Below are 10,626 nucleotides of genomic sequence, written 5' to 3' on the forward strand. Positions count from 1 at the left end.
AAATTTCTATTTCAAAGAACCCATGGTTAGTTCTATAATGAGCAGGGACTGGTGGTTATCACATTATTAAAATTTGCTCTGAAATATGTGTTTAATAACTTTATTACTATTTATTCTTATTCTGGTCTTAAATGCTGTCAGTATAAGTTCTATTGTGAAGGCTGTGTGCTTGTTTGAAATAAGACTACCTCACATTAGTGTTCTTAATTTGAACATTACCTAAGAATTAGAAAAAAAATGGACTATCATGAGAATGAGGCAACTTTAGCCCTATGGCCAGAGTCTGGAGACAAAGTCTTAGAGGGAGGGTGAAATTCTCAAATCAAATTCCAAGCCTAAGGATTGTACATGATCCCAGTGGAACAAGAGGAGAAATCTAAGAAAGCAACATGGCCCTCACGAATGAGTCTAGACTTGTTCTTTTTTTTATTATTATTAAAAACCATATACCAAAGTTGAAAGTTATGAAGATGAAGCCCAGAGAGTGGTAAGAATTTATTAGAATAATTGCAGAATGGCTGAAGCCCAGGATGAGGTTAGAACTTTCAAAATATGCAGTTAATATCAAACAGGATTTTTAGATATATGTCCAAAGACAGGATGAAAAAGCTCCAGGCATCAATAAAAAAAAATGGTGTGATATCAGCCAAAAGCAGAAACAAATCACAATTATTCAACTCAGACTTTATTCAAGAGTCTCTCAAAGAGAATGGTTTTTAAATTGCAAGTAAGTTTTAAATAATAAATATAAATTTAGAATTCCAATCCAGTACACTCCTTGAAGTTACTAAAAAAAAAAAAAAGGCCCCAAAGTAGTGGCTTTAAATTAGTTTAGTACTTGAATTCAGGTCACAAATGTGTTTTCCAAAGTGTTTAAAAGTATTGTGATATAATCTTAGATTCCCTGTTAACTATATCTTTGGGAATTTGTGAAGGATGCCAAAACCTATGCCAAAAACCAGAGACAAAAACTAGGCCAAATTTTAAAAGGGTTTAAACTTCAGACTACCAAATGTGATATTACTCCCAGGAAATTCTGAACCAGAGTATTAAGAAGATCATTTGTTCACATTTTGGAAAGCTTATAGGATTCCATTGAAGCAGCAGAGATTTTTTTTTAAAGAACAAGTTAAAGTCAAAGGAGTAACATTTCTTTTTTTCTTATTAAGTTGATTGAGTAACAATTCATTGCATTCATACATAATTTATTGTGCTCGGTATTCCTTTTGCCAAGAGCTCCTCTGGCAACCCAGGACAAAATAAAACAAAACTTTGATTTGGAAAATCTTGTAGCAAAATCAGCAAAAGTGAGTGGATATGTCACATACTCATGGTGATGAACACTGGCTAAAAGTCAAAGGATAAAATAAACAAACAAACAAATATCTGTAGTGGCTGGGAAGGTAGCTCAGTCATAGAGTTTTTGCCTTGCATGCTTGAGGCCCTGGGTTCGATTCCTCAGCACCACATAAGCAGAAAAAGCCGGGAGTGGTGCTATGTATGGCTTAAGTGGTAGGGTGCTAGCCTTGAGCTGAAGAGCTAAGGGACAGCGTTCAGGCCCAGAGTTCAGACCCCATGATCGGAAAACAAAAACAAAAACAAAAAAACTGTAGAGGAATAATGAAAGATGAAGACAATGAAATATGGTTAATGATGTATAATACAGTTAGTGGAATTCAGCCCTAGTACTTGGTAATTGACATGGACCTGAGAGATTTGTCTCAGGAATATTTCAGGTTATTTCTGGTCTACTCTTGATCAATACTGGTGCTGATGACCAGATAGGAAATCTCCCCTACACTAAAATACAGAGTAACAAACCAAGGCTGGACAATGGGACCAAACTAACAAATAAAACAGATTACAAGCAAAAATCATAAGATTAAAAATCTCTGATGATCCACTTACCTAATAAAAGCAACAAGAACAATGACAAATATTTTTTGTTGTTTTTTTTTTTTTTTTTTTTTTTTAAACAACTTTTTCACAACTCTGGAAATCAGCCAAAATATGCAACAACTTTTAAAATGTTGCTTCAAGAAAAACTGCTTAATCGTGGTAAGACTGAACCTCAGGGTGTATAGGCTGATTCCTTCCCCCCATCTCACAATCATAGTTCTCTGCAAGCTAGCAATCTAGTAGGTTCTCCAAAACTTTCTATCCCCTCTGGACCTCTCTGGCACTCCTCTAAGTCTTTTGGTAGTCTTCCCACCTGCAGGCTGACCTTCATTTCACCTTACTCAGATAGCCCTTAGGGACTAAAACAATTAGAAACAATTGTTTAATATTGTAGCTACTTGAGTCTGCAATAACAGTTGGGGTGGAGGAAGATGCAGACGAAATATTAGAAGAAGGGCCAGGGAATAAGTTGTCCAGAAGGGACATTGAAAAGCTCTGACACATTCCTGGAATCTCAAGCCCCATGCACATGTAGAACTGTTCAAATGCTCAGGAAAACTTGCAGAAGCCCTAATCACTCACCTCTGGCTGAACTTAAGGCCCAACAGGCAAAGCAGGAAATGAAGACTAAGGTAGACTTACAAATTGTCTGCAAGAGCCTTAAAGATATCCACCCCCCACCCCTCAAAATACACACATTGCCTCTTAGCAAAGGTAAGAGAGTTACTGGTGCAAAGCATACAAGGGAATCTCCATTCAATAATTTGTTGACCACTAAGCTCACTAAGTAGAGACTTTAATGGAGGTACAAGATATAATTAGAACAAGATATAACTAGTTCAGGAAAGTTGTAACAATGACTACAACAACAAACCCCGTGGAGAGGTGAGATCTGATTTCCAGAGCTGCACCTTAAGTTAAGATTTTGAGTTAGACACACAAACACACACACTACAAAACATGCAAAGAAACAGTATGCTTTCTACTCCAGCCAAAATAAGTGAAGACAACTGTCTTGGAAGCAACCCAGGCCTTGGGTACACTATACAAATACTTAAAATCAACTAGTGAATATGGACAAAGAACTAAATATGAGAACTAAACATGTATCAACAAAGAATGTCCACACACAGATACAACGTATTAAACTGAATACAATAAAAGTTTGGAAGTTAAAAAGCACACATGAAATGAAACTCAATAGCTTACCCTACCTGGTAGGATACCCAGTGGTGGGCTTGTAGACAGGTCCATGACAGTGATGTAGTTTAAGAATAGAAAAGAAAATGAATGAAGAAAAATGAACATAATCTCAGATACTGGTAGGACAGTGTAAACAACACCAACATGTACCATTCACGGAGGAAAGGAGAGAAATGGTGGAAAGAAAATTTGAAAAAATTTTCACATCTCCAATTTTATTTTTCATCACCTTCGATCGTACTAGGATTTGAACTCAGGGCCTCATGCTTGCTAGACAAGTACTCTACCACTTGAGCTATGCTTGCTTCCCCAAGGTTTGATTTTTTTATTTCTTTACTTTTGGTCAGTCGTGGGGCTTGAACTCTGGGCTTGGGCGCTGTCCCTCAGCTCTTCAGCTCAAGGCGAGCACTCTACCGCTTGAGCCACAGTGCCACTTCCGGTTTTCTAGGTTTGATTTAAAACACACACACACACACACACACATTTGGCTAAAGGTATAGCTTACTTGTAAAGTGCTTGCCTAGCATGTGCAAGGCTCAGAATTCAGTCTCAAGACCATAAAACAAGAAGCCAGAGCAGTTGCTACTCATATCCGTTTCCTAGCCACCCAAGAGGCAGATGTCAGGAAGATATTGATTCAATTCCAGACTAGGAAAAAAGTTCACAAGACCCCATTTCCACCAATAAAAAGTTGTGTGTGCAGCTGGGCACCAGTGGCTCACACCTGTAATCCTAACTACATGGGAGGCTAAGATCTGAGGATTGCAGTTCAAAACCAGCCCTGGCAGGAAAATCTGTTAGACTCTTATCTCCAATATACTAAGAAAAAGCCAGAGGTGGTGCTATCGCTCAAGTGGTAGAGTGCTAACCTTGAGCAAAAGAAGCTCCAGGACACCACCTTGACTCAGAGGTTAAGCCCCAAGACCAGCCAAGAAAAAAAAAAAAAAGCTGTGTGTGGGAGCCCATACCAATCATTCCGTCTCTGTGGGAAGCATAAATAGGAGCAGTCCAGACCAGCATAGGCTGCTTCTGGTTTTCTGGTGGTTAATTGGAGGTATGAGTCTCAATGGACTTTACTGCTGGGCTGCCTTTGAACCTTGATTCTCAGATCTCAGCCTCCTGAGTAGCTAGGATTACAGGCATGAGCCCCCAGCCCCCAGCATTAAAAAGCATTTAGGAAGTAGCTCAAGTACTAAAGCACCTGCACTGCAAGCAAGACCTAAGTTCAAACTCTAAGACAACCAAAAAAAATCCTACAGACGCACGGATGCAAAGACACCACACAAGCACACAGCTCTAAATACACACAGCCAATTAGCTGAATGAAATACAAGTAAAAAAAAGTTGTTTTTTTTTTTTTTTGTGGGGGGGGGGGGGTCCGGTCGTGGAGACTGAACTCTGGGCCTGGGCGCTGTCCCTCAGCTCTTCAGCTCAAGGCTAGTGCTCTACCACTTGAGTCACAGTGCCACATCCGGCTTTTTTCTTTTTGCTTATGTGGTGCTGAGGAATCGAACCCAGAGCCTTAGGCATGCAAGGCAAGCGCTCTACCACTGAGCCACCTTCCCAGCCCCTAAAAAAAAGTTTTAAGAGACATGTCAAAATCAAACTGCTGAAAGACAAAAGGAAAACAAAGCAGAAAACATACTCATCACATATGAGGAACTCTTGACCAGGAAAGAAGAAAATAGACCTTTCACTCTTAGGAGAGGAACAGGAAAATGTAATGCCTATGTGCATCTGATCATATAAAATAATAGAGTATTTATCAAAATGAACTCCAGGAAATAGAAACAAGAGGTTTTTGTCTTTGATACTGTTGTTGTTTTCCTTTCTTTTTGTCTTGTTTGTTCATTTATCTATCTTTGGGAGAGTAAGGAGAACACAGAAATGAAGGGACAAAGGGTGAACAAATGTAGCCATGTACTCACTGGACATTCTATACAGCTTGTGGCAGGGGCTGAGAGGGAAGAATTGGGAGCGAGTAAGGAGAAAAAATGACATTATCCAAAGAGAAATGTACTCTTCACCTGACCTATGTAACTGTAATCCTTCTGCACATCACCTTCAAAATGAAAATAAAAGTGTAAATTAAAAAAGAAAGTAATTTTAAAGAGAAAAAACGAAGTGGAGCTGTGGCTCAAATAGTAAAGTGCTAGCCTTGAGTAGAAAAGCTCAGAGACACTACCTAAGCTTGAGTTCAAGCCCCAGGACCAGTAACAAAAAAAAAGAAAAATGCTTTGTTAAGTTTATATCTATCTGATATTTGATTTTCTTTTTTTAATATCCATTTTTTATTGTGAAAATACTGTACAGAGGGGTTACAATTACATGGGCAAGATAATGAGTACATTTCTTATCAAGCATTGTAGCCTCCTCCTTTGTTTCCCCTTCCCATCCCATCTTCCCCCTGCCCCCCCACCCAACCCCCCTCCCCCCCACCAAAGTTATAAAGTTCGTTTTTGACATAACGACTTGTTTTATTGTTGCAATCAGTATTTGATTTTCTTTGAAGTAATGGCAAAAAAAAGAGAGAGGGAAAATAGACTTTTCATAGAGCAAAATACCCTTTGGGAAAAAAAAACTAGAAATGAAGACATTCTTAGCTCAACAAAACCTGAGACATTACACATAAGTAGGTTAAATGTTAAACTCAAAAGGCAGAAATTGGTTGGGGATAGTGGCTCAAGATTGTAATCTAGCTATTTGGGAGACGGAGACTGAGGGATTGCAGTTCAAGGCCAGCCCAGGCATTAAAAAAATTTTTATGGGACTACATCTCAACCAAAGGCTGGACGTGGTGATGCATACAGAGAGATGCACAGAGAACACATGGCTGGTGCTGTGATGTGTGCCTGTCATTCCCAGCCACAAAGATAAATGGAATGGCTGCAGCCCAGGCTGTTGGAGCACAAAACTAGATGCTACCTAGGAAATAATCAAGGCAAAAAGGGCGGGAGGTGTGGCTCACGTGGGAGAGCTCTTGCCTTACAAGTGAGATGCTGTGACTTCAAACTCCACTATGGCCCCCAACCAAATTCTTTAACCACATGAGATTAGAAAGAAGTTGGAAAATTCACGAATACAGGAAAAGTAGATAACCAATGCTTTAAAAAGTAAGCACAAGAGCATTCGAGAGCAAGTATCTTAAATAAACAAAATTAAAAATACAAAAGGTGGGCTGGGAAGGTGATTCAGTGGTAGAGCGCTTGCCTTGTATGCCTGAGGCCCTGAGTTCGATTCCTCAGCACCACATAAGCAAAAAGAAAAAAGCCGGAAGTGACGCTGTGGCTCAAGTGGTAGAGTGCTAGCCTTGAGCTGAAGAGCTGAGGGACAGCACCCAGGCCCAGAGTTCAGGCCCCATGATCGGACCCCCCCCCAAAAAAAAACTACAAAAGGTGAAAATTTACAATATGTCATCCAAGTAGGGCTTATATAAGTAGATGTCTGATTTTTTTTTAATGAAAAATCTCAAATCAGTAAAAGTAACCTTCCAGGGAATAGAAACGTAATCTGCTGATAGAGTCCTTGCCTAGCATGTGCAAGGCCTTAGGTTCAATTCTCAGACACACACACACACACACACACACACACACACACACATACACACACAACCTTCCTCCTGAAAACGCTGGGGAAAAAAAAAGAATCATGGTAAATCTGAAACAAGTTTAAGAAAGGAAATAGTAAAGATTATATCAGAAACTAATGAAGGAGAAACTGTAAAACAATAGAGACAAATGAATGAAACTAAAAGTTAGCTAAGGGATCAGTAAAATTGACAAATCTTTAGTGAGACTAATGAAAGGGGGGAAAGGGAACAAAAACCTTCTTCAGACCGAAGTTGTGAATGAAAAGAGACAGAACAAGAGATCATACAGAAATAATACACAAAGGGATAACACAAAAATGACAAGAATTTTAAGAAATTATGTGACTCACTGAGTGTCATCAAACCCAATAGGATAGATGAAATGGCTAAATTCTTAGAGAGACACACACTACTGAAACTGACTCGAGAAGAAAGACAACATGGACTAGGCATATAGTCAATAAAGAGATTGCATTACTAATTAGAGGACTTTCCACAAAATCTTGCCACAAAGTGAAAGCACAGATGGTTTTATTAGTGAATGCTACCAAATGCTAACAATATTCAAAGTGCATGAACACCAGGCCTTCACATACCTGCCCCAAACATAAAGAGGTCACACTTCCCAGTTAGACTGAAACCAAAGATCTCACAAGAAAACTATATGATGATATTTCTTATGAAGATAGATGCCAAAATCTTCCACAAAACATTAGTCAAATTAAGCCAACAAAGAAATGACTTCCAGATCTGCACACTGACCAAACCATCAGACAGACACACAGAAAAGGGAAAGAGCAACGGAGAGTAAAGAGGGCCTTTAGTGAATCCCACAGGAAATGGAAGACCTGGACTCCATCGTCCATAAAGGAAAGATAAACAATGGGGCACGTGTTGCCTGGTAGTAAACATACAATCTGTGAACAGGCATGATGGCTTCCCTACTTGAGTAGGCATTTCAAAAACTGTCCAGTGTAAATTCAGTACATGGATCCAGGTTTCGAAGCTGGAGGCGCAGAGACAGGGTGGAGGAGTAGCCATTAATAGAACTAAGGAAAGAAAAGCAGATTTCGGTCAGAAAATGTTTTAAAATTGCGACTGCCAAAATGAGCTTCTTTGTGATTTCCTTGTGACGAAAAGTATTTCACGCTAGCCAGAGCAGCTAATTTGTACTTATTCTGTTGCCAGTTCCTGCATCAAGCCGTTACTGGCATTGTGTGATTTAATCATAGCAATATTTTATGCGAAACATGCCAGCAAACAGCTTTACAGATACTTCATTTAAATAAGTATTTTAACATCTAGCTTAATGTATTATACAGAAGACAGTCTTTTTTTCTAATGGATGAATTTATATGAGCATTAGTATTTTCAATATTGTTTTATCTATCTTTTGTTACTCTTGCTCACTGTTATTGCTTTGTTATTCTTGAGTTGAATTATTTTTAATCTTCCATTTTTTTCTAAGAAGCATGCATTCTACAACTGTAAAATTTCCTCTGAGTATTCTTTCAGCTAGGTCCCATTTATTTTTACAAGAGGCCTTAAAGTTTATTTTTTAAATAGCTTTACTTTGCTTTTACACCCAAGCACTTAGAAGACTATTAGAAAATTTCCAAGTGGAGAGATGCTTGTGTGTATGTGTATGGGTGTGTATGTGTGCATGTGTGAATATGTGGGCCCCTCTGTGTATTGTGTATGGGCATGTGTGTTCACACATGTATATGTGTTTGTGCATATATTTACATGTGTGTCTGTGTATGTGTGTATGCACATAGCATTTGTGAAAGTATACTTGTGTGTGCATGAGTGTATTTGTGTTGCATATACATGTGTATGTATGTATGAATTGCATGTGTGCTACACATGCATGCACAATGCATGTACATGTAGTGTACATATGTGTATCTTGTGTGCACCTGTGTATGTGTGGACATGAGTATGTGTGAGTATGTGTTTGTGTGTGTAGGCACATGGCTAGCATTTTTGTTGATTTCTATTTATATTACAAGGGACTTAGGAAGCACACATTATGCAACCCCTTCACTTTGGAATTTTTAAAAAATATTTTCTCTGCAGCTCAACAAGTGATCTTATTTTGTGAATTTCTAGACTCATACATACACACATTTTGCTAGTATTGGTGGGCAGGGCTTGCCACCCCTAGTCATTTTCTGCCTTAGCTATTCTTCAGATGAAGTCTAACCTTTTCCTCCCTGGGGTTAGACTGGAGAGCTATGTTCCTCCAATCCTTCCCATATAGCTGTAATTATAGACATTTATCACTACATACATGTTTATTAAAATGGGACCTCACTAACTTTTTATGTGAGCTGGCCTTGAACCATGATCTCTCCAATCTCCAACTCCTAAATATCTGGGAATTTCTGTATATCTGTAAAAGTATGTAGCGTTTCTGTCGCATACCAAGATTTACATGTATCTATTACATATGTGTACAGAACCAATGCTGTTGCTAAATCATTACTGTACTTTCTGTGTTTAATTTTACTTGTATTTGTCAATGCATTTTTTTCTTCTATTTCTATTAATTTTGCGTATTTTGAAGTTGTCATTAGATGCATGAAATAAACAATTTATTTCTGGGCTCTACATTAATCAGTGTAAGTATGTCTTTCTTCCTTATGCATGTGACCTTAGCTTCTGCTTTACCTCCTGTGGATTCTATGATGTTCTTATTCAAATTTAATTTTAAATTTTGGAATAGTGTTATAATCCCATGGTTCAACTTGTAAAGGCACAACACCATACCCAGAGAAGCTGTCTTTTTGTGATATTTCTCCAGCCATGGCTTTCCCTTTTCTGACCCAAGTGTTCTCAGTGCTTGGGAGTCTACCTTGATTTAGACTCTGGATAGCTCTTTACAAATAGAAATGAAGCTAGAATATAGTTGCTGGAAAATTTTCATGTTGAGCCCCAAAGAGAACTCATTCATTCATTAGTGTATGCTATTTTTCTTTTCCTTTTTTATTAGTTAGTTGGGTTTTATTTGGACAAGGTCTTGCTATGTAGCCGAATTTAGCCTTAAACTCTTAATCCTTCTTGCATCTCCTACATGCCAAGATTACAATTATGTGCTACCATACTCAGCTCCAAAGAATTTCATACAGCCTATCTATCCTAGGACATGTGGTCTATGGAAGTCATTCTTTATTCCAGAACCTAGACCCATTTTTTTTCTATGTGCCAGTCCTGTGGCATGAACTCAAGTTCTGGATGCTGTTTGTAAGCTTTTTTGTTCCAGGCTAGCATGCTATCACTTAGTCCATAGTTTTCCTTCTGGCCGTTTTTGCAGTTAATTGGAGATAAGAGTCTCAAGAACTTTCCTGCTCAGGCTGGCTTCAAACCACAATCCTCAGATTTCAGCCTCTTGAATAACTAGGATTACAGGCATGAGCTACCAGCACTCAGCTCCTAGACCTTTTTATAACTTGTTGGTCAGAAGATATAATGGATGTGGACTCAGGGAAGTGGAAAGTCCTGAAAAACCCCACTATAAAGACATTTTCCAGTCTTACTTCTTGAGTTGCCCATCCATAAAGAATTTTTTATGTTGTCAGAATATTGAGCTCAATGAATCAACAGTTTAAATTGATGCTTATTGTCTTGATATGAAAAAAAATACAGATGTAAGCCCGTTCTTAACCATAGGAAGCTGAAATTTTAAATAAAGATAAAAATGCTCATAAAACAAATAATCATATTGTAATGTTCCTCATGTTATCATGAAGAAACATAAAAGCTAGTATCTACCTTGGGATGATCGTCTTGGCCTTAGAAAAGTGGTACTGCAATAATTCACAGAGCAGAGAGAGAGAGAGAGAGAGAGAGAGAGAGAGAGAGAGAGAGAGAGAGAGAGAGAGAGAGAGAGAGATCCTTAAATGGAACACTGTTTCCCCCTGGCTATCTCTTTT

This window comes from Dipodomys spectabilis, unplaced genomic scaffold (assembly GCF_019054845.1).
Source record: "Dipodomys spectabilis isolate Male_0828 unplaced genomic scaffold, ASM1905484v1 ptg000069l, whole genome shotgun sequence".
NCBI classification, from domain to species: Eukaryota; Metazoa; Chordata; class Mammalia; order Rodentia; family Heteromyidae; genus Dipodomys; species Dipodomys spectabilis.